We start from the raw sequence: 27,127 nt of genomic DNA, 5'->3' as shown, positions 1-27,127 counted from the left end.
GTCTTTCTCCTTTCAGTTGGGGGTCCAACCAGGGTGCTGTGTATAAACTATGGCATTTACTGTTGGAGGTGTCTGCAGAGGGCCACAGCGACACCCAGAGCCCAAGACGCGTATTCAGCGCCACACACAGGAACCCACAAGCGCATCCTCGTGCGCAGTCACAGTCACACACGCCCACTCACGTGAATACACAGATACAGTGTCTGACACACCGACCAATGTACGTGCCTAACTTCCTCCAGTCATGTTGTGAGGCACGCAATCAGTTTTCGGTAATGGATAGTGTTACTTGGAAAGCAGGTTCTGGGCTCACGGCAAGGTAAGTGTTCGCAAGAATCATGTTCTCTGAACCGTGGTGCAATTCAGAAGCCTGCATGATTTCTGTCCCCTTCTCAGGTGCAGCTGCAGGGCAAGGCTGGCCGTCGGCAAAGACAAGAAGACCTTCGCGTTGTCTGATGACTGGATGTCCTAAGGAGAACTGGAAAAAGTGGGGCGGGCGCACATTGCTGAGCGTGGCTCTGGATAACTCAGGACGGTAGGCATTCACCCATACGAAAATGTGCCATTGGATATTAGGTTTTCATCAGATGGGCCCAGTGGCTGCAAGAGTGGATTGATTGTTGGTCTTGCCGAGTGGCCTGAAGACTGTGGATTCCCCAGGCTTTTGGAGTACTTCCGGGTCATGGCTCCTCTGCAGAGCCCCACGGCCTGCCCGTTTGTGTTCTGCAGCGTCCCAGCATGTGCTTGGATCGATGATGACACCCTTGTATGCATTCCTTGGAAAATCTGAACAAAATGAGTGAGAACGCTCTACCGTCTCCTCATCGAAACTGAGGTCCAGCACGTTTCCTCTCTCGGGGGTATGGGACAGTTAGGAGTGAGGGCCGACGTCCCCTGCTGACAGGCATGCAAACACCACTAAGGGCTCCAGCATTGGAGGGACTCCTGTGTGAGGGTCGACCGTGTCTGCCCATAAGCTGGGTCATCTATGCATCACCGGGCCCTGCTAAAAGACCGCTGAGGGAATACAAGAGGGCAGGCTCTCCTGCTAGTCTTCAGAGTCGGAGCGTGTGCTGGTGGAGGCCCAGTGAGCTTGCAGCTTGGAGAGGTGTGTTTTGGGCAGGATCACGCTTTGTGCATGCCGCTTCGGAGGTTGATTCTGGAAGCCAAAATGAGCAAGCTTCCCTGGTTGGAGCCTGGAGCCTCAGGCCAGGCCTGTGGCCCTCTCTGATGTTGTGTGTGGTGTGGTGAGGTTCCTGAGTGCCCGGTGGGGCTGGAGCAGTGAGCGGGGGTGGGCTGGAGTTGAGCGATGGCAGAAGGGCGCCGATGGACTAGGCCTCGGGGCTGCCCCTTTCAGCTCCTCTGCTGAAGCTGCCGGCACACTGTTGGTGCTAAGTGGATCATCGTGGAGTGGGCTGAGAATCGAGTGCAGCATTTAAGCCTGTGTGGTGGCTGGGGGCCTGGAGAGAAAGTTAAGGTATCATGAGGACACGTCCTATGTAATGTCGTGGGATGGGCTGTCATCATTGTGTTGCAGGCGCTGGCCTCAGCTTCCCGAGGATGTGTCTTGTTCGTGAAGGGCTGGCATCAGCTGCCTATGGAGGGGATGGCTTTGGCAGTTCATGAGGTTGTAGTGAGGTAGGTAACCTGTGTAGAGTTGCGATCCCATTTCCGGAGGAGTGACTCCACACGGGTGTCTTGCGGGACGTAGAGAAGATGGACATGCTGAGGCATCTGTGCCGGCCTCCTTGGGGGTAGGTGAGTTACGTGAACAAGCCCTTTGGTCGTTTTGTTCCTTCTTTTGGGAATGTGCAAAGCGATAGTGTTTCTCCAGGAGGGCATGACGCGGCCGGCCCATGTGGCATGCAGGCCGTTCGAAGAGCCAGAGCTTTATCCGGAGCAGTCCATTGGCCGGGAAGAGATGGGGACACTGTTGCCCTGCCAGGTGCCCTGCCGTGGCCAACCACCTTTCCCTTTCAGGCTTCCAAGTCCCCTCGCATGGCAGAGGTCTTCCATTGAAAGTCTGTCTGTGGTCCTCGGGGACAGTGCCTTTGATCACTGTGAGTTCCTCGGTAGTGTCGCTGTGGCAGTGGAGAATTGCCAGGATGCATGAGGTGCCGTGGGCCTCATCAAAGCAGACAGGCTTGCGGTCTGTCTTCCCTGGTGTTCAGTGTCCCCCTGTTCGCATGATGTCTGTGGCTTCAAGTAGGGTTGAGTCGCCCTGCAGGCAGCAGGAGGGCACTTAGGACGAGGCTGTGAAGCGTTTGAGCGTTTCCTCAGTGGTCTGGGCCGTGAAACCTGCCAGTTGGAAGCTTGCCGATACGTGGCCGGGAAGGTGGCCTAATTTCCGCTGTCAGGTCCCAACCTGTGTCATGGTTGCTGAAGCCCAACACTTCCCGTTGTGGGCATTCCCACTGGGTCACGGAAAGTGATATGGTCTAGTTGGTGAGAAGAGGCACTTGGGCCGAAGTTCGTTAGCCCCTTGAGTAGTGCCGGGCTGCATCTTGCCTGTAGGCAACTGCAGGTCGGAGGCAGGCCCCCCATGGGAGGTTCCCTTGCTTCTGGGAGCGCTGGGAGTGACCCCAAGGGCACATCAGATGTGCTTGTAGGTGGCAGGGTCTCCAGGTCCACGTAGATGGGACACCCACGGCCGGGAGGCAGGTCTCGTCCAGTCTTTGTGCTTTGGTCAGAAGGCATGGCTGTGGGAGAGCTGGAGTCTGTGACCTATTTCAGCAGCCCCTGGGGGTTAAACTTCGCATGCGGCCTCTTGAAGCTGACAGGGGTCTTTCTCCTTTCAGTTGGGGGTCCAACCAGGGTGCTGTGTATAAACTATGGCATTTACTGTTGGAGGTGTCTGCAGAGGGCCACAGCGACACCCAGAGCCCAAGACGCGTATTCAACGCCACACACAGGAACCCACAAGCGCATCCTCGTGCGCAGTCACAGTCACACACGCCCACTCACGTGAATACACAGATACAGTGTCTGACACACCAACCAATGTACGTGCCTAACTTCCTACAGTCATGTTGTGAGACACGCAATCAGTTTTCGGTAATGGATAGTGTTACTTGGAAAGCAGGTTCTGGGCTCACGGCAAGGTAAGTGTTCGCAAGAATCATGTTCTCTGAACCGTGGTGCAATTCAGAAGCCTGCATGATTTCTGTCCCCTTCTCAGGTGCAGCTGCAGGGCAAGGCTGGCCGTCGGCAAAGACAAGAAGACCTTCGCGTTGTCTGATGACTGGATGTCCTAAGGAGAACTGGAAAAAGTGGGGCGGGCGCACATTGCTGAGCGTGGCTCTGGATAACTCAGGACGGTAGGCATTCACCCATACGAAAATGTGCCATTGGATATTAGGTTTTCATCAGATGGGCCCAGTGGCTGCAAGAGTGGATTGATTGTTGGTCTTGCCGAGTGGCCTGAAGACTGTGGATTCCCCAGGCTTTTGGAGTACTTCCGGGTCATGGCTCCTCTGCAGAGCCCCACGGCCTGCCCGTTTGTGTTCTGCAGCGTCCCAGCATGTGCTTGGATCGATGATGACACCCTTGTATGCATTCCTTGGAAAATCTGAACAAAATGAGTGAGAACGCTCTACCGTCTCCTCATCGAAACTGAGGTCCAGCACGTTTCCTCTCTCGGGGGTATGGGACAGTTAGGAGTGAGGGCCGACGTCCCCTGCTGACAGGCATGCAAACACCACTAAGGGCTCCAGCATTGGAGGGACTCCTGTGTGAGGGTCGACCGTGTCTGCCCATAAGCTGGGTCATCTATGAATCCCCGGTCCCTGCTAAAAGACCGCTGAGGGAATACAAGAGGGCAGGCTCTCCTGCTAGTCTTCAGAGTCGGAGCGTGTGCTGGTGGAGGCCCAGTGAGCTTGCAGCTTGGAGAGGTGTGTTTTGGGCAGGATCACGCTTTGTGCATGCCGCTTCGGAGGTTGATTCTGGAAGCCAAAATGAGCAAGCTTCCCTGGTTGGAGCCTGGAGCCTCAGGCCAGGCCTGTGGCCCTCTCTGATGTTGTGTGTGGTGTGGTGAGGTTCCTGAGTGCCCGGTGGGGCTGGAGCAGTGAGCGGGGGTGGGCTGGAGTTGAGCGATCGCAGAAGGGCGCCGATGGACTAGGCCTCGGGGCTGCCCCTTTCAGCTCCTCTGCTGAAGCTGCCGGCACACTGTTGGTGCTAAGTGGATCATCGTGGAGTGGGCTGAGAATCGAGTGCAGCATTTAAGCCTGTGTGGTGGCTGGGGGCCTGGAGAGAAAGTTAAGGTATCATGAGGACACGTCCTATGTAATGTCGTGGGATGGGCTGTCATCATTGTGTTGCAGGCGCTGGCCTCAGCTTCCCGAGGATGTGTCTTGTTCGTGAAGGGCTGGCATCAGCTGCCTATGGAGGGGATGGCTTTGGCAGTTCATGAGGTTGTAGTGAGGTAGGTAACCTGTGTAGAGTTGCGATCCCATTTCCGGAGGAGTGACTCCACACGGGTGTCTTGCGGGACGTAGAGAAGATGGACATGCTGAGGCATCTGTGCCGGCCTCCTTGGGGGTAGGTGAGTTACGTGAACAAGCCCTTTGGTCGTTTTGTTCCTTCTTTTGGGAATGTGCAAAGCGATAGTGTTTCTCCAGGAGGGCATGATGCGGCCGGCCCATGTGGCATGCAGGCCGTTTGAAGAGCCAGAGCTTTATCCGGAGCAGTCCATTGGCCGGGAAGAGATGGGGACACTGTTGCCCTGCCAGGTGCCCTGCCGTGGCCAACCACCTTTCCCTTTCAGGCTTCCAAGTCCCCTCGCATGGCAGAGGTCTTCCATTGAAAGTCTGTCTGTGGTCCTCGGGGACAGTGCCTTTGATCACTGTGAGTTCCTCGGTAGTGTCGCTGTGGCAGTGGAGAATTGCCAGGATGCATGCGGTGCCGTGGGCCTCATCAAAGCAGACAGGCTTGCGGTCTGTCTTCCCTGGTGTTCAGTGTCCCCCTGTTCACATGATGTCTGTGGCTTCAAGTAGGGTTGAGTCGCCCTGCAGGCAGCAGGAGGGCACTTAGGACGAGGCTGTGAAGCGTTTGAGCGCTTCCTCAGTGGTCTGGGCCGCGAAACCTGCCAGTTGGAAGCTTGCCGATACGTGGCCGGGAAGGTGGCCTAATTTCCGCTGTCAGGTCCCAACCTGTGTCATGGTTGCTGAAGCCCAACACTTCCCGTTGTGGGCATTCCCACGGGGTCACGGAAAGTGATATGGTCTAGTTGGTGAGAAGAGGCACTTGGGCCGAAGTTCGTTAGCCCCTTGAGTAGTGCCGGGCTGCATCTTGCCTGTAGGCAACTGCAGGTCGGAGGCAGGCCCCCCATGGGAGGTTCCCTTGCTTCTGGGAGCGCTGGGAGTGACCCCAAGGGCACATCAGATGTGCTTGTAGGTGGCAGGGTCTCCAGGTCCACGTAGATGGGACACCCACGGCCGGGAGGCAGGTCTCGTCCAGTCTTTGTGCTTTGGTCAGAAGGCGTGGCTGTGGGAGAGCGGGAGTCTGTGACCCATTTCAGCAGCCCCTGGGGGTTAAACTTCGCATGCGGCCTCTTGAAGCTGACAGGGGTCTTTCTCCTTTCAGTTGGGGGTCCAACCAGGGTGCTGTGTATAAACTATGGCGTTTACTGTTGGAGGTGTCTGCAGAGGGCCACAGCGACACCCAGAGCCCAAGACGCGTATTCAGCGCCACACACAGGAACCCACAAGCGCATCCTCGTGCGCAGTCACAGTCACACACGCCCACTCACGTGAATACACAGATACAGTGTCTGACACACCGACCAATGTACGTGCCTAACTTCCTCCAGTCATGCTGTGAGACACGCAATCAGTTTTCGGTAATGGATAGTGTTACTTGGAAAGCAGGTTCTGGGCTCACGGCAAGGTAAGTGTTCACAAGAATCATGTTCTCTGAACCGTGGTGCAATTCAGAAGCCTGCATGATTTCTGTCCCCTTCTCAGGTGCAGCTGCAGGGCAAGGCTGGCCGTCGGCAAAGACAAGAAGACCTTCGCGTTGTCTGATGACTGGATGTCCTAAGGAGAACTGGAAAAAGTGGGGCGGGCGCACATTGCTGAGCGTGGCTCTGGATAACTCAGGACGGTAGGCATTCACCCATACGAAAATGTGCCATTGGATATTAGGTTTTCATCAGATGGGCCCAGTGGCTGCAAGAGTGGATTGATTGTTGGTCTTGCCGAGTGGCCTGAAGACTGTGGATTCCCCAGGCTTTTGGAGTACTTCCGGGTCATGGCTCCTCTGCAGAGCCCCACGGCCTGCCCGTTTGTGTTCTGCAGCGTCCCAGCATGTGCTTGGATCGATGATGACACCCTTGTATGCATTCCTTGGAAAATCTGAACAAAATGAGTGAGAACGCTCTACCGTCTCCTCATCGAAACTGAGGTCCAGCACGTTTCCTCTCTCGGGGGTATGGGACAGTTAGGAGTGAGGGCCGACGTCCCCTGCTGACAGGCATGCAAACACCACTAAGGGCTCCAGCATTGGAGGGACTCCTGTGTGAGGGTCGACCGTGTCTGCCCATAAGCTGGGTCATCTATGAATCCCCGGTCCCTGCTAAAAGACCGCTGAGGGAATACAAGAGGGCAGGCTCTCCTGCTAGTCTTCAGAGTCGGAGCGTGTGCTGGTGGAGGCCCAGTGAGCTTGCAGCTTGGAGAGGTGTGTTTTGGGCAGGATCACGCTTTGTGCATGCCGCTTCGGAGGTTGATTCTGGAAGCCAAAATGAGCAAGCTTCCCTGGTTGGAGCCTGGAGCCTCAGGCCAGGCCTGTGGCCCTCTCTGATGTTGTGTGTGGTGTGGTGAGGTTCCTGAGTGCCCGGTGGGGCTGGAGCAGTGAGCGGGGGTGGGCTGGAGTTGAGCGATGGCAGAAGGGGGCCGATGGACTAGGCCTCGGGGCTGCCCCTTTCAGCTCCTCTGCTGAAGCTGCCGGCACACTGTTGGTGCTAAGTGGATCATCGTGGAGTGGGCTGAGAATCGAGTGCAGCATTTAAGCCTGTGTGGTGGCTGGGGGCCTGGAGAGAAAGTTAAGGTATCATGAGGACACGTCCTATGTAATGTCGTGGGATGGGCTGTCATCATTGTGTTGCAGGCGCTGGCCTCAGCTTCCCGAGGATGTGTCTTGTTCGTGAAGGGCTGGCATCAGCTGCCTATGGAGGGGATGGCTTTGGCAGTTCATGAGGTTGTAGTGAGGTAGGTAACCTGTGTAGAGTTGCGATCCCATTTCCGGAGGAGTGACTCCACACGGGTGTCTTGCGGGACGTAGAGAAGATGGACATGCTGAGGCATCTGTGCCGGCCTCCTTGGGGGTAGGTGAGTTACGTGAACAAGCCCTTTGGTCGTTTTGTTCCTTCTTTTGGGAATGTGCAAAGCGATAGTGTTTCTCCAGGAGGGCATGACGCGGCCGGCCCATGTGGCATGCAGGCCGTTCGAAGAGCCAGAGCTTTATCCGGAGCAGTCCATTGGCCGGGAAGAGATGGGGACACTGTTGCCCTGCCAGGTGCCCTGCCGTGGCCAACCACCTTTCCCTTTCAGGCTTCCAAGTCCCCTCGCATGGCAGAGGTCTTCCATTGAAAGTCTGTCTGTGGTCCTCGGGGACAGTGCCTTTGATCACTGTGAGTTCCTCGGTAGTGTCGCTGTGGCAGTGGAGAATTGCCAGGATGCATGAGGTGCCGTGGGCCTCATCAAAGCAGACAGGCTTGCGGTCTGTCTTCCCTGGTGTTCAGTGTCCCCCTGTTCGCATGATGTCTGTGGCTTCAAGTAGGGTTGAGTCGCCCTGCAGGCAGCAGGAGGGCACTTAGGACGAGGCTGTGAAGCGTTTGAGCGTTTCCTCAGTGGTCTGGGCCGTGAAACCTGCCAGTTGGAAGCTTGCCGATACGTGGCCGGGAAGGTGGCCTAATTTCCGCTGTCAGGTCCCAACCTGTGTCATGGTTGCTGAAGCCCAACACTTCCCGTTGTGGGCATTCCCACGGGGTCACGGAAAGTGATATGGTCTAGTTGGTGAGAAGAGGCACTTGGGCCGAAGTTCGTTAGCCCCTTGAGTAGTGCCGGGCTGCATCTTGCCTGTAGGCAACTGCAGGTCGGAGGCAGGCCCCCCATGGGAGGTTCCCTTGCTTCTGGGAGCGCTGGGAGTGACCCCAAGGACACATCAGATGTGCTTGTAGGTGGCAGGGTCTCCAGGTCCACGTAGATGGGACACCCACGGCCGGGAGGCAGGTCTCGTCCAGTCTTTGTGCTTTGGTCAGAAGGCGTGGCTGTGGGAGAGCGGGAGTCTGTGACCTATTTCAGCAGCCCCTGGGGGTTAAACTTCGCATGCGGCCTCTTGAAGCTGACAGGGGTCTTTCTCCTTTCAATTGGGGGTCCAACCAGGGTGCTGTGTATAAACTATGGCATTTACTGTTGGAGGTGTCTGCAGAGGGCCACAGCGACACCCAGAGCCCAAGACGCGTATTCAGCGCCACACACAGGAACCCACAAGCGCATCCTCGTGCGCAGTCACAGTCACACACGCCCACTCACGTGAATACACAGATACAGTGTCTGACACACCAACCAATGTACGTGCCTAACTTCCTCCAGTCATGTTGTGAGACACGCAATCTGTTTTCGGTAATGGATAGTGTTACTTGGAAAGCAGGTTCTGGGCTCACGGCAAGGTAAGTGTTCGCAAGAATCATGTTCTCTGAACCGTGGTGCAATTCAGAAGCCTGCATGATTTCTGTCCCCTTCTCAGGTGCAGCTGCAGGGCAAGGCTGGCCGTCGGCAAAGACAAGAAGACCTTCGCGTTGTCTGATGACTGGATGTCCTAAGGAGAACTGGAAAAAGTGGGGCGGGCGCACATTGCTGAGCGTGGCTCTGGATAACTCAGGACGGTAGGCATTCACCCATACGAAAATGTGCCATTGGATATTAGGTTTTCATCAGATGGGCCCAGTGGCTGCAAGAGTGGATTGATTGTTGGTCTTGCCGAGTGGCCTGAAGACTGTGGATTCCCCAGGCTTTTGGAGTACTTCCGGGTCATGGCTCCTCTGCAGAGCCCCACGGCCTGCCCGTTTGTGTTCTGCAGCGTCCCAGCATGTGCTTGGATCGATGATGACACCCTTGTATGCATTCCTTGGAAAATCTGAACAAAATGAGTGAGAACGCTCTACCGTCTCCTCATCGAAACTGAGGTCCAGCACGTTTCCTCTCTCGGGGGTATGGGACAGTTAGGAGTGAGGGCCGACGTCCCCTGCTGACAGGCATGCAAACACCACTAAGGGCTCCAGCATTGGAGGGACTCCTGTGTGAGGGTCGACCGTGTCTGCCCATAAGCTGGGTCATCTATGAATCCCCGGTCCCTGCTAAAAGACCGCTGAGGGAATACAAGAGGGCAGGCTCTCCTGCTAGTCTTCAGAGTCGGAGCGTGTGCTGGTGGAGGCCCAGTGAGCTTGCAGCTTGGAGAGGTGTGTTTTGGGCAGGATCACGCTTTGTGCATGCCGCTTCGGAGGTTGATTCTGGAAGCCAAAATGAGCAAGCTTCCCTGGTTGGAGCCTGGAGCCTCAGGCCAGGCCTGTGGCCCTCTCTGATGTTGTGTGTGGTGTGGTGAGGTTCCTGAGTGCCCGGTGGGGCTGGAGCAGTGAGCGGGGGTGGGCTGGAGTTGAGCGATGGCAGAAGGGGGCCGATGGACTAGGCCTCGGGGCTGCCCCTTTCAGCTCCTCTGCTGAAGCTGCCGGCACACTGTTGGTGCTAAGTGGATCATCGTGGAGTGGGCTGAGAATCGAGTGCAGCATTTAAGCCTGTGTGGTGGCTGGGGGCCTGGAGAGAAAGTTAAGGTATCATGAGGACACGTCCTATGTAATGTCGTGGGATGGGCTGTCATCATTGTGTTGCAGGCGCTGGCCTCAGCTTCCCGAGGATGTGTCTTGTTCGTGAAGGGCTGGCATCAGCTACCTATGGAGGGGATGGCTTTGGCAGTTCATGAGGTTGTAGTGAGGTAGGTAACCTGTGTAGAGTTGCGATCCCATTTCCGGAGGAGTGACTCCACACGGGTGTCTTGCGGGACGTAGAGAAGATGGACATGCTGAGGCATCTGTGCCGGCCTCCTTGGGGGTAGGTGAGTTACGTGAACAAGCCCTTTGGTCGTTTTGTTCCTTCTTTTGGGAATGTGCAAAGCGATAGTGTTTCTCCAGGAGGGCATGATGCGGCCGGCCCATGTGGCATGCAGGCCGTTCGAAGAGCCAGAGCTTTATCCGGAGCAGTCCATTGGCCGGGAAGAGATGGGGACACTGTTTCCCTGCCAGGTGCCCTGCCGTGGCCAACCACCTTTCCCTTTCAGGCTTCCAAGTCCCCTCGCATGGCAGAGGTCTTCCATTGAAAGTCTGTCTGTGGTCCTCGGGGACAGTGCCTTTGATCACTGTGAGTTCCTCGGTAGTGTCGCTGTGGCAGTGGAGAATTGCCAGGATGCATGAGGTGCCGTGGGCCTCATCAAAGCAGACAGGCTTGCGGTCTGTCTTCCCTGGTGTTCAGTGTCCCCCTGTTCACATGATGTCTGTGGCTTCAAGTAGGGTTGAGTCGCCCTGCAGGCAGCAGGAGGGCACTTAGGACGAGGCTGTGAAGCGTTTGAGCGTTTCCTCAGTGGTCTGGGCCGTGAAACCTGCCAGTTGGAAGCTTGCCGATACGTGGCCGGGAAGGTGGCCTAATTTCCGCTGTCAGGTCCCAACCTGTGTCATGGTTGCTGAAGCCCAACACTTCCCGTTGTGGGCATTCCCACGGGGTCACGGAAAGTGATATGGTCTAGTTGGTGAGAAGAGGCACTTGGGCCGAAGTTCGTTAGCCCCTTGAGTAGTGCCGGGCTGCATCTTGCCTGTAGGCAACTGCAGGTCGGAGGCAGGCCCCCCATGGGAGGTTCCCTTGCTTCTGGGAGCGCTGGGAGTGACCCCAAGGACACATCAGATGTGCTTGTAGGTGGCAGGGTCTCCAGGTCCACGTAGATGGGACACCCACGGCCGGGAGGCAGGTCTCGTCCAGTCTTTGTGCTTTGGTCAGAAGGCGTGGCTGTGGGAGAGCGGGAGTCTGTGACCTATTTCAGCAGCCCCTGGGGGTTAAACTTCGCATGCGGCCTCTTGAAGCTGACAGGGGTCTTTCTCCTTTCAATTGGGGGTCCAACCAGGGTGCTGTGTATAAACTATGGCATTTACTGTTGGAGGTGTCTGCAGAGGGCCACAGCGACACCCAGAGCCCAAGACGCGTATTCAGCGCCACACACAGGAACCCACAAGCGCATCCTCGTGCGCAGTCACAGTCACACACGCCCACTCACGTGAATACACAGATACAGTGTCTGACACACCAACCAATGTACGTGCCTAACTTCCTCCAGTCATGTTGTGAGACACGCAATCAGTTTTCGGTAATGGATAGTGTTACTTGGAAAGCAGGTTCTGGGCTCACGGCAAGGTAAGTGTTCGCAAGAATCATGTTCTCTGAACCGTGGTGCAATTCAGAAGCCTGCATGATTTCTGTCCCCTTCTCAGGTGCAGCTGCAGGGCAAGGCTGGCCGTCGGCAAAGACAAGAAGACCTTCGCGTTGTCTGATGACTGGATGTCCTAAGGAGAACTGGAAAAAGTGGGGCGGGCGCACATTGCTGAGCGTGGCTCTGGATAACTCAGGACGGTAGGCATTCACCCATACGAAAATGTGCCATTGGATATTAGGTTTTCATCAGATGGGCCCAGTGGCTGCAAGAGTGGATTGATTGTTGGTCTTGCCGAGTGGCCTGAAGACTGTGGATTCCCCAGGCTTTTGGAGTACTTCCGGGTCATGGCTCCTCTGCAGAGCCCCACGGCCTGCCCGTTTGTGTTCTGCAGCGTCCCAGCATGTGCTTGGATCGATGATGACACCCTTGTATGCATTCCTTGGAAAATCTGAACAAAATGAGTGAGAACGCTCTACCGTCTCCTCATCGAAACTGAGGTCCAGCACGTTTCCTCTCTCGGGGGTATGGGACAGTTAGGAGTGAGGGCCGACGTCCCCTGCTGACAGGCATGCAAACACCACTAAGGGCTCCAGCATTGGAGGGACTCCTGTGTGAGGGTCGACCGTGTCTGCCCATAAGCTGGGTCATCTATGAATCCCCGGTCCCTGCTAAAAGACCGCTGAGGGAATACAAGAGGGCAGGCTCTCCTGCTAGTCTTCAGAGTCGGAGCGTGTGCTGGTGGAGGCCCAGTGAGCTTGCAGCTTGGAGAGGTGTGTTTTGGGCAGGATCACGCTTTGTGCATGCCGCTTCGGAGGTTGATTCTGGAAGCCAAAATGAGCAAGCTTCCCTGGTTGGAGCCTGGAGCCTCAGGCCAGGCCTGTGGCCCTCTCTGATGTTGTGTGTGGTGTGGTGAGGTTCCTGAGTGCCCGGTGGGGCTGGAGCAGTGAGCGGGGGTGGGCTGGAGTTGAGCGATGGCAGAAGGGGGCCGATGGACTAGGCCTCGGGGCTGCCCCTTTCAGCTCCTCTGCTGAAGCTGCCGGCACACTGTTGGTGCTAAGTGGATCATCGTGGAGTGGGCTGAGAATCGAGTGCAGCATTTAAGCCTGTGTGGTGGCTGGGGGCCTGGAGAGAAAGTTAAGGTATCATGAGGACACGTCCTATGTAATGTCGTGGGATGGGCTGTCATCATTGTGTTGCAGGCGCTGGCCTCAGCTTCCCGAGGATGTGTCTTGTTCGTGAAGGGCTGGCATCAGCTACCTATGGAGGGGATGGCTTTGGCAGTTCATGAGGTTGTAGTGAGGTAGGTAACCTGTGTAGAGTTGCGATCCCATTTCCGGAGGAGTGACTCCACACGGGTGTCTTGCGGGACGTAGAGAAGATGGACATGCTGAGGCATCTGTGCCGGCCTCCTTGGGGGTAGGTGAGTTACGTGAACAAGCCCTTTGGTCGTTTTGTTCCTTCTTTTGGGAATGTGCAAAGCGATAGTGTTTCTCCAGGAGGGCATGATGCGGCCGGCCCATGTGGCATGCAGGCCGTTCGAAGAGCCAGAGCTTTATCCGGAGCAGTCCATTGGCCGGGAAGAGATGGGGACACTGTTTCCCTGCCAGGTGCCCTGCCGTGGCCAACCACCTTTCCCTTTCAGGCTTCCAAGTCCCCTCGCATGGCAGAGGTCTTCCATTGAAAGTCTGTCTGTGGTCCTCGGGGACAGTGCCTTTGATCACTGTGAGTTCCTCGGTAGTGTCGCTGTGGCAGTGGAGAATTGCCAGGATGCATGAGGTGCCGTGGGCCTCATCAAAGCAGACAGGCTTGCGGTCTGTCTTCCCTGGTGTTCAGTGTCCCCCTGTTCACATGATGTCTGTGGCTTCAAGTAGGGTTGAGTCGCCCTGCAGGCAGCAGGAGGGCACTTAGGACGAGGCTGTGAAGCGTTTGAGCGCTTCCTCAGTGGTCTGGGCCGCGAAACCTGCCAGTTGGAAGCTTGCCGATACGTGGCCGGGAAGGTGGCCTAATTTCCGCTGTCAGGTCCCAACCTGTGTCATGGTTGCTGAAGCCCAACACTTCCCGTTGTGGGCATTCCCACGGGGTCACGGAAAGTGATATGGTCTAGTTGGTGAGAAGAGGCACTTGGGCCGAAGTTCGTTAGCCCCTTGAGTAGTGCCGGGCTGCATCTTGCCTGTAGGCAACTGCAGGTCGGAGGCAGGCCCCCCATGGGAGGTTCCCTTGCTTCTGGGAGCGCTGGGAGTGACCCCAAGGGCACATCAGATGTGCTTGTAGGTGGCAGGGTCTCCAGGTCCACGTAGATGGGACACCCACGGCCGGGAGGCAGGTCTCGTCCAGTCTTTGTGCTTTGGTCAGAAGGCGTGTCTGTGGGAGAGCGGGAGTCTGTGACCCATTTCAGCAGCCCCTGGGGGTTAAACTTCGCATGCGGCCTCTTGAAGCTGACAGGGGTCTTTCTCCTTTCAGTTGGGGGTCCAACCAGGGTGCTGTGTATAAACTATGGCGTTTACTGTTGGAGGTGTCTGCAGAGGGCCACAGCGACACCCAGAGCCCAAGACGCGTATTCAGCGCCACACACAGGAACCCACAAGCGCATCCTCGTGCGCAGTCACAGTCACACACGCCCACTCACGTGAATACACAGATACAGTGTCTGACACACCGACCAATGTACGTGCCTAACTTCCTCCAGTCATGCTGTGAGACACGCAATCAGTTTTCGGTAATGGATAGTGTTACTTGGAAAGCAGGTTCTGGGCTCACGGCAAGGTAAGTGTTCGCAAGAATCATGTTCTCTGAACCGTGGTGCAATTCAGAAGCCTGCATGATTTCTGTCCCCTTCTCAGGTGCAGCTGCAGGGCAAGGCTGGCCGTCGGCAAAGACAAGAAGACCTTCGCGTTGTCTGATGACTGGATGTCCTAAGGAGAACTGGAAAAAGTGGGGCGGGCGCACATTGCTGAGCGTGGCTCTGGATAACTCAGGACGGTAGGCATTCACCCATACGAAAATGTGCCATTGGATATTAGGTTTTCATCAGATGGGCCCAGTGGCTGCAAGAGTGGATTGATTGTTGGTCTTGCCGAGTGGCCTGAAGACTGTGGATTCCCCAGGCTTTTGGAGTACTTCCGGGTCATGGCTCCTCTGCAGAGCCCCACGGCCTGCCCGTTTGTGTTCTGCAGCGTCCCAGCATGTGCTTGGATCGATGATGACACCCTTGTATGCATTCCTTGGAAAATCTGAACAAAATGAGTGAGAACGCTCTACCGTCTCCTCATCGAAACTGAGGTCCAGCACGTTTCCTCTCTCGGGGGTATGGGACAGTTAGGAGTGAGGGCCGACGTCCCCTGCTGACAGGCATGCAAACACCACTAAGGGCTCCAGCATTGGAGGGACTCCTGTGTGAGGGTCGACCGTGTCTGCCCATAAGCTGGGTCATCTATGAATCCCCGGTCCCTGCTAAAAGACCGCTGAGGGAATACAAGAGGGCAGGCTCTCCTGCTAGTCTTCAGAGTCGGAGCGTGTGCTGGTGGAGGCCCAGTGAGCTTGCAGCTTGGAGAGGTGTGTTTTGGGCAGGATCACGCTTTGTGCATGCCGCTTCGGAGGTTGATTCTGGAAGCCAAAATGAGCAAGCTTCCCTGGTTGGAGCCTGGAGCCTCAGGCCAGGCCTGTGGCCCTCTCTGATGTTGTGTGTGGTGTGGTGAGGTTCCTGAGTGCCCGGTGGGGCTGGAGCAGTGAGCGGGGGTGGGCTGGAGTTGAGCGATGGCAGAAGGGGGCCGATGGACTAGGCCTCGGGGCTGCCCCTTTCAGCTCCTCTGCTGAAGCTGCCGGCACACTGTTGGTGCTAAGTGGATCATCGTGGAGTGGGCTGAGAATCGAGTGCAGCATTTAAGCCTGTGTGGTGGCTGGGGGCCTGGAGAGAAAGTTAAGGTATCATGAGGACACGTCCTATGTAATGTCGTGGGATGGGCTGTCATCATTGTGTTGCAGGCGCTGGCCTCAGCTTCCCGAGGATGTGTCTTGTTCGTGAAGGGCTGGCATCAGCTGCCTATGGAGGGGATGGCTTTGGCAGTTCATGAGGTTGTAGTGAGGTAGGTAACCTGTGTAGAGTTGCGATCCCATTTCCGGAGGAGTGACTCCACACGGGTGTCTTGCGGGACGTAGAGAAGATGGACATGCTGAGGCATCTGTGCCGGCCTCCTTGGGGATAGGTGAGTTACGTGAACAAGCCCTTTGGTCGTTTTGTTCCTTCTTTTGGGAATGTGCAAAGCGATAGTGTTTCTCCAGGAGGGCATGACGCGGCCGGCCCATGTGGCATGCAGGCCGTTCGAAGAGCCAGAGCTTTATCCGGAGCAGTCCATTGGCCGGGAAGAGATGGGGACACTGTTGCCCTGCCAGGTGCCCTGCCGTGGCCAACCACCTTTCCCTTTCAGGCTTCCAAGTCCCCTCGCATGGCAGAGGTCTTCCATTGAAAGTCTGTCTGTGGTCCTCGGGGACAGTGCCTTTGATCACTGTGAGTTCCTCGGTAGTGTCGCTGTGGCAGTGGAGAATTGCCAGGATGCATGAGGTGCCGTGGGCCTCATCAAAGCAGACAGGCTTGCGGTCTGTCTTTCCTGGTGTTCAGTGTCCCCCTGTTCGCATGATGTCTGTGGCTTCAAGTAGGGTTGAGTCGCCCTGCAGGCAGCAGGAGGGCACTTAGGACGAGGCTGTGAAGCGTTTGAGCGTTTCCTCAGTGGTCTGGGCCGTGAAACCTGCCAGTTGGAAGCTTGCCGATACGTGGCCGGGAAGGTGGCCTAATTTCCGCTGTCAGGTCCCAACCTGTGTCATGGTTGCTGAAGCCCAACACTTCCCGTTGTGGGCATTCCCACGGGGTCACGGAAAGTGATATGGTCTAGTTGGTGAGAAGAGGCACTTGGGCCGAAGTTCGTTAGCCCCTTGAGTAGTGCCGGGCTGCATCTTGCCTGTAGGCAACTGCAGGTCGGAGGCAGGCCCCCCATGGGAGGTTCCCTTGCTTCTGGGAGCGCTGGGAGTGACCCCAAGGGCACATCAGATGTGCTTGTAGGTGGCAGGGTCTCCAGGTCCACGTAGATGGGACACCCACGGCCGGGAGGCAGGTCTCGTCCAGTCTTTGTGCTTTGGTCAGAAGGCGTGGCTGTGGGAGAGCGGGAGTCTGTGACCTATTTCAGCAGCCCCTGGGGGTTAAACTTCGCATGCGGCCTCTTGAAGCTGACAGGGGTCTTTCTCCTTTCAGTTGGGGGTCCAACCAGGGTGCTGTGTATAAACTATGGCATTTACTGTTGGAGGTGTCTGCAGAGGGCCACAGCGACACCCAGAGCCCAAGACGCGTATTCAGCGCCACACACAGGAACCCACAAGCGCATCCTCGTGCGCAGTCACAGTCACACACGCCCACTCACGTGAATACACAGATACAGTGTCTGACACACCGACCAATGTACGTGCCTAACTTCCTCCAGTCATGTTGTGAGACACGCAATCAGTTTTCGGTAATGGATAGTGTTACTTGGAAAGCAGGTTCTGGGCTCACGGCAAGGTAAGTGTTCGCAAGAATCATGTTCTCTGAACCGTGGTGCAATTCAGAAGCCTGCATGATTTCTGTCCCCTTCTCAGGTGCAGCTGCAGGGCAAGGCTGGCCGTCGGCAAAGACAAGAAGACCTTCGCGTTGTCTGATGACTGGATGTCCTAAGGAGAACTGGAAAAAGTGGGGCGGGCGCACATTGCTGAGCGTGGCTCTGGATAACTCAGGACGGTAGGCATTCACCCATACGAAAATGTGCCATTGGATATTAGGTTTTCATCAGATGGGCCCAGTGGCTGCAAGAGTGGATTGATTGTTGGTCTTGCCGAGTGGCCTGAAGACTGTGGATTCCCCAGGCTTTTGGAGTACTTCCGGGTCATGGCTCCTCTGCAGAGCCCCATGGCCTGCCCGTTTGTGTTCTGCAGCGTCCCAGCATGTGCTTGGATCGATGATGACACCCTTGTATGCATTCCTTGGAAAATCTGAACAAAATGAGTGAGAACGCTCTACCGTCTCCTCATCGAAACTGAGGTCCAGCACGTTTCCTCTCTCGGGGGTATGGGACAGTTAGGAGTGAGGGCCGACGTCCCCTGCTGACAGGCATGCAAACACCACTAAGGGCTCCAGCATTGGAGGGACTCCTGTGTGAGGGTCGACCGTGTCTGCCCATAAGCTGGGTCATCTATGAATCCCCGGTCCCTGCTAAAAGACCGCTGAGGGAATACAAGAGGGCAGGCTCTCCTGCTAGTCTTCAGAGTCGGAGCGTGTGCTGGTGGAGGCCCAGTGAGCTTGCAGCTTGGAGAGGTGTGTTTTGGGCAGGATCACGCTTTGTGCATGCCGCTTCGGAGGTTGATTCTGGAAGCCAAAATGAGCAAGCTTCCCTGGTTGGAGCCTGGAGCCTCAGGCCAGGCCTGTGGCCCTCTCTGATGTTGTGTGTGGTGTGGTGAGGTTCCTGAGTGCCCGGTGGGGCTGGAGCAGTGAGCGGGGGTGGGCTGGAGTTGAGCGATGGCAGAAGGGGGCCGATGGACTAGGCCTCGGGGCTGCCCCTTTCAGCTCCTCTGCTGAAGCTGCCGGCACACTGTTGGTGCTAAGTGGATCATCGTGGAGTGGGCTGAGAATCGAGTGCAGCATTTAAGCCTGTGTGGTGGCTGGGGGCCTGGAGAGAAAGTTAAGGTATCATGAGGACACGTCCTATGTAATGTCGTGGGATGGGCTGTCATCATTGTGTTGCAGGCGCTGGCCTCAGCTTCCCGAGGATGTGTCTTGTTCGTGAAGGGCTGGCATCAGCTGCCTATGGAGGGGATGGCTTTGGCAGTTCATGAGGTTGTAGTGAGGTAGGTAACCTGTGTAGAGTTGCGATCCCATTTCCGGAGGAGTGACTCCACACGGGTGTCTTGCGGGACGTAGAGAAGATGGACATGCTGAGGCATCTGTGCCGGCCTCCTTGGGGGTAGGTGAGTTACGTGAACAAGCCCTTTGGTCGTTTTGTTCCTTCTTTTGGGAATGTGCAAAGCGATAGTGTTTCTCCAGGAGGGCATGACGCGGCCGGCCCATGTGGCATGCAGGCCGTTCGAAGAGCCAGAGCTTTATCCGGAGCAGTCCATTGGCCGGGAAGAGATGGGGACACTGTTGCCCTGCCAGGTGCCCTGCCGTGGCCAACCACCTTTCCCTTTCAGGCTTCCAAGTCCCCTCGCATGGCAGAGGTCTTCCATTGAAAGTCTGTCTGTGGTCCTTGGGGACAGTGCCTTTGATCACTGTGAGTTCCTCGGTAGTGTCGCTGTGGCAGTGGAGAATTGCCAGGATGCATGAGGTGCCGTGGGCCTCATCAAAGCAGACAGGCTTGCGGTCTGTCTTCCCTGGTGTTCAGTGTCCCCCTGTTCGCATGATGTCTGTGGCTTCAAGTAGGGTTGAGTCGCCCTGCAGGCAGCAGGAGGGCACTTAGGACGAGGCTGTGAAGCGTTTGAGCGTTTCTTCAGTGGTCTGGGCCGTGAAACCTGCCAGTTGGAAGCTTGCCGATACGTGGCCGGGAAGGTGGCCTAATTTCCGCTGTCAGGTCCCAACCTGTGTCATGGTTGCTGAAGCCCAACACTTCCCGTTGTGGGCATTCCCACGGGGTCACGGAAAGTGATATGGTCTAGTTGGTGAGAAGAGGCACTTGGGCCGAAGTTCGTTAGCCCCTTGAGTAGTGCCGGGCTGCATCTTGCCTGTAGGCAACTGCAGGTCGGAGGCAGGCCCCCCATGGGAGGTTCCGTTGCTTCTGGGAGCGCTGGGAGTGACCCCAAGGGCACATCAGATGTGCTTGTAGGTGGCAGGGTCTCCAGGTCCACGTAGATGTGACACCCACGGCCGGGAGGCAGGTCTCGTCCAGTCTTTGTGCTTTGGTCAGAAGGCGTGGCTGTGGGAGAGCGGGAGTCTGTGACCCATTTCAGCAGCCCCTGGGGGTTAAACTTCGCATGCGGCCTCTTGAAGCTGACAGGGGTCTTTCTCCTTTCAGTTGGGGGTCCAACCAGGGTGCTGTGTATAAACTATGGCATTTACTGTTGGAGGTGTCTGCAGAGGGCCACAGCGACACCCAGAGCCCAAGACGCGTATTCAGCGCCACACACAGGAACCCACAAGCGCACCCTCGTGCGCAGTCACAGTCACACACGCCCACTCACGTGAATACACAGATACAGTGTCTGACACACCGACCAATGTACGTGCCTAACTTCCTCCAGTCATGCTGTGAGACACGCAATCAGTTTTCGGTAATGGATAGTGTTACTTGGAAAGCAGGTTCTGGGCTCACGGCAAGGTAAGTGTTCGCAAGAATCATGTTCTCTGAACCGTGGTGCAATTCAGAAGCCTGCATGATTTCTGTCCCCTTCTCAGGTGCAGCTGCAGGGCAAGGCTGGCCGTCGGCAAAGACAAGAAGACCTTCGCGTTGTCTGATGACTGGATGTCCTAAGGAGAACTGGAAAAAGTGGGGCGGGCGCACATTGCTGAGCGTGGCTCTGGATAACTCAGGACGGTAGGCATTCACCCATACGAAAATGTGCCATTGGATATTAGGTTTTCATCAGATGGGCCCAGTGGCTGCAAGAGTGGATTGATTGTTGGTCTTGCCGAGTGGCCTGAAGACTGTGGATTCCCCAGGCTTTTGGAGTACTTCCGGGTCATGGCTCCTCTGCAGAGCCCCACGGCCTGCCCGTTTGTGTTCTGCAGCGTCCCAGCATGTGCTTGGATCGATGATGACACCCTTGTATGCATTCCTTGGAAAATCTGAACAAAATGAGTGAGAACGCTCTACCGTCTCCTCATCGAAACTGAGGTCCAGCACGTTTCCTCTCTCGGGGGTATGGGACAGTTAGGAGTGAGGGCCGACGTCCCCTGCTGACAGGCATGCAAACACCACTAAGGGCTCCAGCATTGGAGGGACTCCTGTGTGAGGGTCGACCGTGTCTGCCCATAAGCTGGGTCATCTATGAATCCCCGGTCCCTGCTAAAAGACCGCTGAGGGAATACAAGAGGGCAGGCTCTCCTGCTAGTCTTCAGAGTCGGAGCGTGTGCTGGTGGAGGCCCAGTGAGCTTGCAGCTTGGAGAGGTGTGTTTTGGGCAGGATCACGCTTTGTGCATGCCGCTTCGGAGGTTGATTCTGGAAGCCAAAATGAGCAAGCTTCCCTGGTTGGAGCCTGGAGCCTCAGGCCAGGCCTGTGGCCCTCTCTGATGTTGTGTGTGGTGTGGTGAGGTTCCTGAGTGCCCGGTGGGGCTGGAGCAGTGAGCGGGGGTGGGCTGGAGTTGAGCGATGGCAGAAGGGGGCCGATGGACTAGGCCTCGGGGCTGCCCCTTTCAGCTCCTCTGCTGAAGCTGCCGGCACACTGTTGGTGCTAAGTGGATCATCGTGGAGTGGGCTGAGGATCGAGTGCAGCATTTAAGCCTGTGTGGTGGCTGGGGGCCTGGAGAGAAAGTTAAGGTATCATGAGGACACGTCCTATGTAATGTCGTGGGATGGGCTGTCATCATTGTGTTGCAGGCGCTGGCCTCAGCTTCCCGAGGATGTGTCTTGTTCGTGAAGGGCTGGCATCAGCTGCCTATGGAGGGGATGGCTTTGGCAGTTCATGAGGTTGTAGTGAGGTAGGTAACCTGTGTAGAGTTGCGATCCCATTTCCGGAGGAGTGACTCCACACGGGTGTCTTGCGGGACGTAGAGAAGATGGACATGCTGAGGCATCTGTGCCGGCCTCCTTGGGGGTAGGTGAGTTACGTGAACAAGCCCTTTGGTCGTTTTGTTCCTTCTTTTGGGAATGTGCAAAGCGATAGTGTTTCTCCAGGAGGGCATGACGCGGCCGGCCCATGTGGCATGCAGGCCGTTCGAAGAGCCAGAGCTTTATCCGGAGCAGTCCATTGGCCGGGAAGAGATGGGGACACTGTTGCCCTGCCAGGTGCCCTGCCGTGGCCAACCACCTTTCCCTTTCAGGCTTCCAAGTCCCCTCGCATGGCAGAGGTCTTCCATTGAAAGTCTGTCTGTGGTCCTCGGGGACAGTGCCTTTGATCACTGTGAGTTCCTCGGTAGTGTCGCTGTGGCAGTGGAGAATTGCCAGGATGCATGAGGTGCCGTGGGCCTCATCAAAGCAGACAGGCTTGCGGTCTGTCTTCCCTGGTGTTCAGTGTCCCCCTGTTCGCATGATGTCTGTGGCTTCAAGTAGGGTTGAGTCGCCCTGCAGGCAGCAGGAGGGCACTTAGGACGAGGCTGTGAAGCGTTTGAGCGTTTCCTCAGTGGTCTGGGCCGTGAAACCTGCCAGTTGGAAGCTTGCCGATACGTGGCCGGGAAGGTGGCCTAATTTCCGCTGTCAGGTCCCAACCTGTGTCATGGTTGCTGAAGCCCAACACTTCCCGTTGTGGGCATTCCCACGGGGTCACGGAAAGTGATATGGTCTAGTTGGTGAGAAGAGGCACTTGGGCCGAAGTTCGTTAGCCCCTTGAGTAGTGCCGGGCTGCATCTTGCCTGTAGGCAACTGCAGGTCGGAGGCAGGCCCCCCATGGGAGGTTCCCTTGCTTCTGGGAGCGCTGGGAGTGACCCCAAGGGCACATCAGATGTGCTTGTAGGTGGCAGGGTCTCCAGGTCCACGTAGATGGGACACCCACGGCCGGGAGGCAGGTCTCGTCCAGTCTTTGTGCTTTGGTCAGAAGGCGTGGCTGTGGGAGAGCGGGAGTCTGTGACCCATTTCAGCAGCCCCTGGGGGTTAAATTTCGCATGCGGCCTCTTGAAGCTGACAGGGGTCTTTCTCCTTTCAGTTGGGGGTCCAACCAGGGTGCTGTGTATAAACTATGGCATTTACTGTTGGAGGTGTCTGCAGAGGGCCACAGCGACACCCAGAGACCAAGACGCGTATTCAGCGCCACACACAGGAACCCACAAGCGCATCCTCGTGCGCAGTCACAGTCACACACGCCCACTCACGTGAATACACAGATACAGTGTCTGACACACCGACCAATGTACGTGCCTAACTTCCTCCAGTCATGCTGTGAGACACGCAATCAGTTTTCGGTAATGGATAGTGTTACTTGGAAAGCAGGTTCTGGGCTCACGGCAAGGTAAGTGTTCGCAAGAATCATGTTCTCTGAACCGTGGTGCAATTCAGAAGCCTGCATGATTTCTGTCCCCTTCTCAGGTGCAGCTGCAGGGCAAGGCTGGCCGTCGGCAAAGACAAGAAGACCTTCGCGTTGTCTGATGACTGGATGTCCTAAGGAGAACTGGAAAAAGTGGGGCGGGCGCACATTGCTGAGCGTGGCTCTGGATAACTCAGGACGGTAGGCATTCACCCATACGAAAATGTGCCATTGGATATTAGGTTTTCATCAGATGGGCCCAGTGGCTGCAAGAGTGGATTGATTGTTGGTCTTGCCGAGTGGCCTGAAGACTGTGGATTCCCCAGGCTTTTGGAGTACTTCCGGGTCATGGCTCCTCTGCAGAGCCCCACGGCCTGCCCGTTTGTGTTCTGCAGCGTCCCAGCATGTGCTTGGATCGATGATGACACCCTTGTATGCATTCCTTGGAAAATCTGAACAAAATGAGTGAGAACGCTCTACCGTCTCCTCATCGAAACTGAGGTCCAGCACGTTTCCTCTCTCGGGGGTATGGGACAGTTAGGAGTGAGGGCCGACGTCCCCTGCTGACAGGCATGCAAACACCACTAAGGGCTCCAGCATTGGAGGGACTCCTGTGTGAGGGTCGACCGTGTCTGCCCATAAGCTGGGTCATCTATGAATCCCCGGTCCCTGCTAAAAGACCGCTGAGCGAATACAAGAGGGCAGGCTCTCCTGCTAGTCTTCAGAGTCGGAGCGTGTGCTGGTGGAGGCCCAGTGAGCTTGCAGCTTGGAGAGGTGTGTTTTGGGCAGGATCACGCTTTGTGCATGCCGCTTCGGAGGTTGATTCTGGAAGCCAAAATGAGCAAGCTTCCCTGGTTGGAGCCTGGAGCCTCAGGCCAGGCCTGTGGCCCTCTCTGATGTTGTGTGTGGTGTGGTGAGGTTCCTGAGTGCCCGGTGGGGCTGGAGCAGTGAGCGGGGGTGGGCTGGAGTTGAGCGATGGCAGAAGGGGGCCGATGGACTAGGCCTCGGGGCTGCCCCTTTCAGCTCCTCTGCTGAAGCTGCCGGCACACTGTTGGTGCTAAGTGGATCATCGTGGAGTGGGCTGAGGATCGAGTGCAGCATTTAAGCCTGTGTGGTGGCTGGGGGCCTGGAGAGAAAGTTAAGGTATCATGAGGACACGTCCTATGTAATGTCGTGGGATGGGCTGTCATCATTGTGTTGCAGGCGCTGGCCTCAGCTTCCCGAGGATGTGTCTTGTTCGTGAAGGGCTGGCATCAGCTGCCTATGGAGGGGATGGCTTTGGCAGTTCATGAGGTTGTAGTGAGGTAGGTAACCTGTGTAGAGTTGCGATCCCATTTCCGGAGGAGTGACTCCACACGGGTGTCTTGCGGGACGTAGAGAAGATGGACATGCTGAGGCATCTGTGCCGGCCTCCTTGGGGGTAGGTGAGTTACGTGAACAAGCCCTTTGGTCGTTTTGTTCCTTCTTTTGGGAATGTGCAAAGCGATAGTGTTTCTCCAGGAGGGCATGACGCGGCCGGCCCATGTGGCATGCAGGCCGTTCGAAGAGCCAGAGCTTTATCCGGAGCAGTCCATTGGCCGGGAAGAGATGGGGACACTGTTGCCCTGCCAGGTGCCCTGCCGTGGCCAACCACCTTTCCCTTTCAGGCTTCCAAGTCCCCTCGCATGGCAGAGGTCTTCCATTGAAAGTCTGTCTGTGGTCCTCGGGGACAGTGCCTTTGATCACTGTGAGTTCCTCGGTAGTGTCGCTGTGGCAGTGGAGAATTGCCAGGATGCATGAGGTGCCGTGGGCCTCATCAAAGCAGACAGGCTTGCGGTCTGTCTTCCCTGGTGTTCAGTGTCCCCCTGTTCGCATGATGTCTGTGGCTTCAAGTAGGGTTGAGTCGCCCTGCAGGCAGCAGGAGGGCACTTAGGACGAGGCTGTGAAGCGTTTGAGCGTTTCCTCAGTGGTCTGGGCCGTGAAACCTGCCAGTTGGAAGCTTGCCGATACGTGGCCGGGAAGGTGGCCTAATTTCCGCTGTCAGGTCCCAACCTGTGTCATGGTTGCTGAAGCCCAACACTTCCCGTTGTGGGCATTCCCACGGGGTCACGGAAAGTGATATGGTCTAGTTGGTGAGAAGAGGCACTTGGGCCGAAGTTCGTTAGCCCCTTGAGTAGTGCCGGGCTGCATCTTGCCTGTAGGCAACTGCAGGTCGGAGGCAGGCCCCCCATGGGAGGTTCCCTTGCTTCTGGGAGCGCTGGGAGTGACCCCAAGGGCACATCAGATGTGCTTGTAGGTGGCAGGGTCTCCAGGTCCACGTAGATGGGACACCCACGGCCGGGAGGCAGGTCTCGTCCAGTCTTTGTGCTTTGGTCAGAAGGCGTGGCTGTGGGAGAGCGGGAGTCTGTGACCCATTTCAGCAGCCCCTGGGGGTTAAATTTCGCATGCGGCCTCTTGAAGCTGACAGGGGTCTTTCTCCTTTCAGTTGGGGGTCCAACCAGGGTGCTGTGTATAAACTATGGCATTTACTGTTGGAGGTGTCTGCAGAGGGCCACAGCGACACCCAGAGACCAAGACGCGTATTCAGCGCCACACACAGGAACCCACAAGCGCATCCTCGTGCGCAGTCACAGTCACACACGCCCACTCACGTGAATACACAGATACAGTGTCTGACACACCGACCAATGTACGTGCCTAACTTCCTCCAGTCATGCTGTGAGACACGCAATCAGTTTTCGGTAATGGATAGTGTTACTTGGAAAGCAGGTTCTGGGCTCACGGCAAGGTAAGTGTTCGCAAGAATCATGTTCTCTGAACCGTGGTGCAATTCAGAAGCCTGCATGATTTCTGTCCCCTTCTCAGGTGCAGCTGCAGGGCAAGGCTGGCCGTCGGCAAAGACAAGAAGACCTTCGCGTTGTCTGATGACTGGATGTCCTAAGGAGAACTGGAAAAAGTGGGGCGGGCGCACATTGCTGAGCGTGGCTCTGGATAACTCAGGACGGTAGGCATTCACCCATACGAAAATGTGCCATTGGATATTAGGTTTTCATCAGATGGGCCCAGTGGCTGCAAGAGTGGATTGATTGTTGGTCTTGCCGAGTGGCCTGAAGACTGTGGATTCCCCAGGCTTTTGGAGTACTTCCGGGTCATGGCTCCTCTGCAGAGCCCCACGGCCTGCCCGTTTGTGTTCTGCAGCGTCCCAGCATGTGCTTGGATCGATGATGACACCCTTGTATGCATTCCTTGGAAAATCTGAACAAAATGAGTGAGAACGCTCTACCGTCTCCTCATCGAAACTGAGGTCCAGCACGTTTCCTCTCTCGGGGGTATGGGACAGTTAGGAGTGAGGGCCGACGTCCCCTGCTGACAGGCATGCAAACACCACTAAGGGCTCCAGCATTGGAGGGACTCCTGTGTGAGGGTCGACCGTGTCTGCCCATAAGCTGGGTCATCTATGAATCCCCGGTCCCTGCTAAAAGACCGCTGAGCGAATACAAGAGGGCAGGCTCTCCTGCTAGTCTTCAGAGTCGGAGCGTGTGCTGGTGGAGGCCCAGTGAGCTTGCAGCTTGGAGAGGTGTGTTTTGGGCAGGATCACGCTTTGTGCATGCCGCTTCGGAGGTTGATTCTGGAAGCCAAAATGAGCAAGCTTCCCTGGTTGGAGCCTGGAGCCTCAGGCCAGGCCTGTGGCCCTCTCTGATGTTGTGTGTGGTGTGGTGAGGTTCCTGAGTGCCCGGTGGGGCTGGAGCAGTGAGCGGGGGTGGGCTGGAGTTGAGCGATGGCAGAAGGGGGCCGATGGACTAGGCCTCGGGGCTGCCCCTTTCAGCTCCTCTGCTGAAGCTGCCGGCACACTGTTGGTGCTAAGTGGATCATCGTGGAGTGGGCTGAGGATCGAGTGCAGCATTTAAGCCTGTGTGGTGGCTGGGGGCCTGGAGAGAAAGTTAAGGTATCATGAGGACACGTCCTATGTAATGTCGTGGGATGGGCTGTCATCATTGTGTTGCAGGCGCTGGCCTCAGCTTCCCGAGGATGTGTCTTGTTCGTGAAGGGCTGGCATCAGCTGCCTATGGAGGGTATGGCTTTGGCAGTTCATGAGGTTGTAGTGAGGTAGGTAACCTGTGTAGAGTTGCGATCCCATTTCCGGAGGAGTGACTCCACACGGGTGTCTTGCGGGACGTAGAGAAGATGGACATGCTGAGGCATCTGTGCCGGCCTCCTTGGGGGTAGGTGAGTTACGTGAACAAGCCCTTTGGTCGTTTTGTTCCTTCTTTTGGGAATGTGCAAAGCGATAGTGTTTCTCCAGGAGGGCATGACGCGGCCGGCCCATGTGGCATGCAGGCCGTTCGAAGAGCCAGAGCTTTATCCGGAGCAGTCCATTGGCCGGGAAGAGATGGGGACACTGTTGCCCTGCCAGGTGCCCTGCCGTGGCCAACCACCTTTCCCTTTCAGGCTTCCAAGTCCCCTCGCATGGCAGAGGTCTTCCATTGAAAGTCTGTCTGTGGTCCTCGGGGACAGTGCCTTTGATCACTGTGAGTTCCTCGGTAGTGTCGCTGTGGCA

General features: G+C 56.5%; 10 non-coding genes across 10 annotated transcripts; all 10 read left to right on the top strand.

Annotated features, from left to right (window-relative positions):
- The first annotated feature begins 746 nt into the window (after nucleotides 1–746).
- LOC133086276 (small nucleolar RNA SNORD116) lies at nucleotides 747–839 on the top strand. Its single transcript, XR_009700035.1, has one exon. It is a non-coding gene; the product is annotated as a small nucleolar RNA SNORD116 (small nucleolar RNA).
- Nucleotides 840–3,528: 2,689 nt separating this feature from the next.
- On the top strand, nucleotides 3,529–3,621 carry LOC133086275 (small nucleolar RNA SNORD116). Its single transcript, XR_009700034.1, has one exon. It is a non-coding gene; the product is annotated as a small nucleolar RNA SNORD116 (small nucleolar RNA).
- Nucleotides 3,622–6,310: 2,689 nt separating this feature from the next.
- LOC133086274 (small nucleolar RNA SNORD116) lies at nucleotides 6,311–6,403 on the top strand. The gene has a single exon (XR_009700033.1). It is a non-coding gene; the product is annotated as a small nucleolar RNA SNORD116 (small nucleolar RNA).
- Nucleotides 6,404–9,092: 2,689 nt separating this feature from the next.
- On the top strand, nucleotides 9,093–9,185 carry LOC133086273 (small nucleolar RNA SNORD116). The gene has a single exon (XR_009700032.1). It is a non-coding gene; the product is annotated as a small nucleolar RNA SNORD116 (small nucleolar RNA).
- Nucleotides 9,186–11,874: 2,689 nt separating this feature from the next.
- Nucleotides 11,875–11,967, top strand: LOC133086272 (small nucleolar RNA SNORD116). The gene has a single exon (XR_009700031.1). It is a non-coding gene; the product is annotated as a small nucleolar RNA SNORD116 (small nucleolar RNA).
- Nucleotides 11,968–14,656: 2,689 nt separating this feature from the next.
- LOC133086271 (small nucleolar RNA SNORD116) lies at nucleotides 14,657–14,749 on the top strand. Its single transcript, XR_009700030.1, has one exon. It is a non-coding gene; the product is annotated as a small nucleolar RNA SNORD116 (small nucleolar RNA).
- A 2,689-nt stretch (nucleotides 14,750–17,438) lies between these two features.
- LOC133086270 (small nucleolar RNA SNORD116) lies at nucleotides 17,439–17,531 on the top strand. The gene has a single exon (XR_009700029.1). It is a non-coding gene; the product is annotated as a small nucleolar RNA SNORD116 (small nucleolar RNA).
- A 2,689-nt stretch (nucleotides 17,532–20,220) lies between these two features.
- On the top strand, nucleotides 20,221–20,313 carry LOC133086268 (small nucleolar RNA SNORD116). Its single transcript, XR_009700028.1, has one exon. It is a non-coding gene; the product is annotated as a small nucleolar RNA SNORD116 (small nucleolar RNA).
- Nucleotides 20,314–23,002: 2,689 nt separating this feature from the next.
- LOC133086267 (small nucleolar RNA SNORD116) lies at nucleotides 23,003–23,095 on the top strand. Its single transcript, XR_009700027.1, has one exon. It is a non-coding gene; the product is annotated as a small nucleolar RNA SNORD116 (small nucleolar RNA).
- Nucleotides 23,096–25,784: 2,689 nt separating this feature from the next.
- Nucleotides 25,785–25,877, top strand: LOC133086266 (small nucleolar RNA SNORD116). The gene has a single exon (XR_009700026.1). It is a non-coding gene; the product is annotated as a small nucleolar RNA SNORD116 (small nucleolar RNA).
- The last annotated feature ends 1,250 nt before the right edge of the window (nucleotides 25,878–27,127 follow it).

Source organism: Eubalaena glacialis, chromosome 2, assembly GCF_028564815.1.
Source record: "Eubalaena glacialis isolate mEubGla1 chromosome 2, mEubGla1.1.hap2.+ XY, whole genome shotgun sequence".
In the NCBI taxonomy this organism is placed as follows: domain Eukaryota; kingdom Metazoa; phylum Chordata; class Mammalia; order Artiodactyla; family Balaenidae; genus Eubalaena; species Eubalaena glacialis.
The sequence above is the reverse complement of the archived record's forward strand: the minus strand, read 5'-3'. Positions and strand labels throughout refer to the sequence as shown.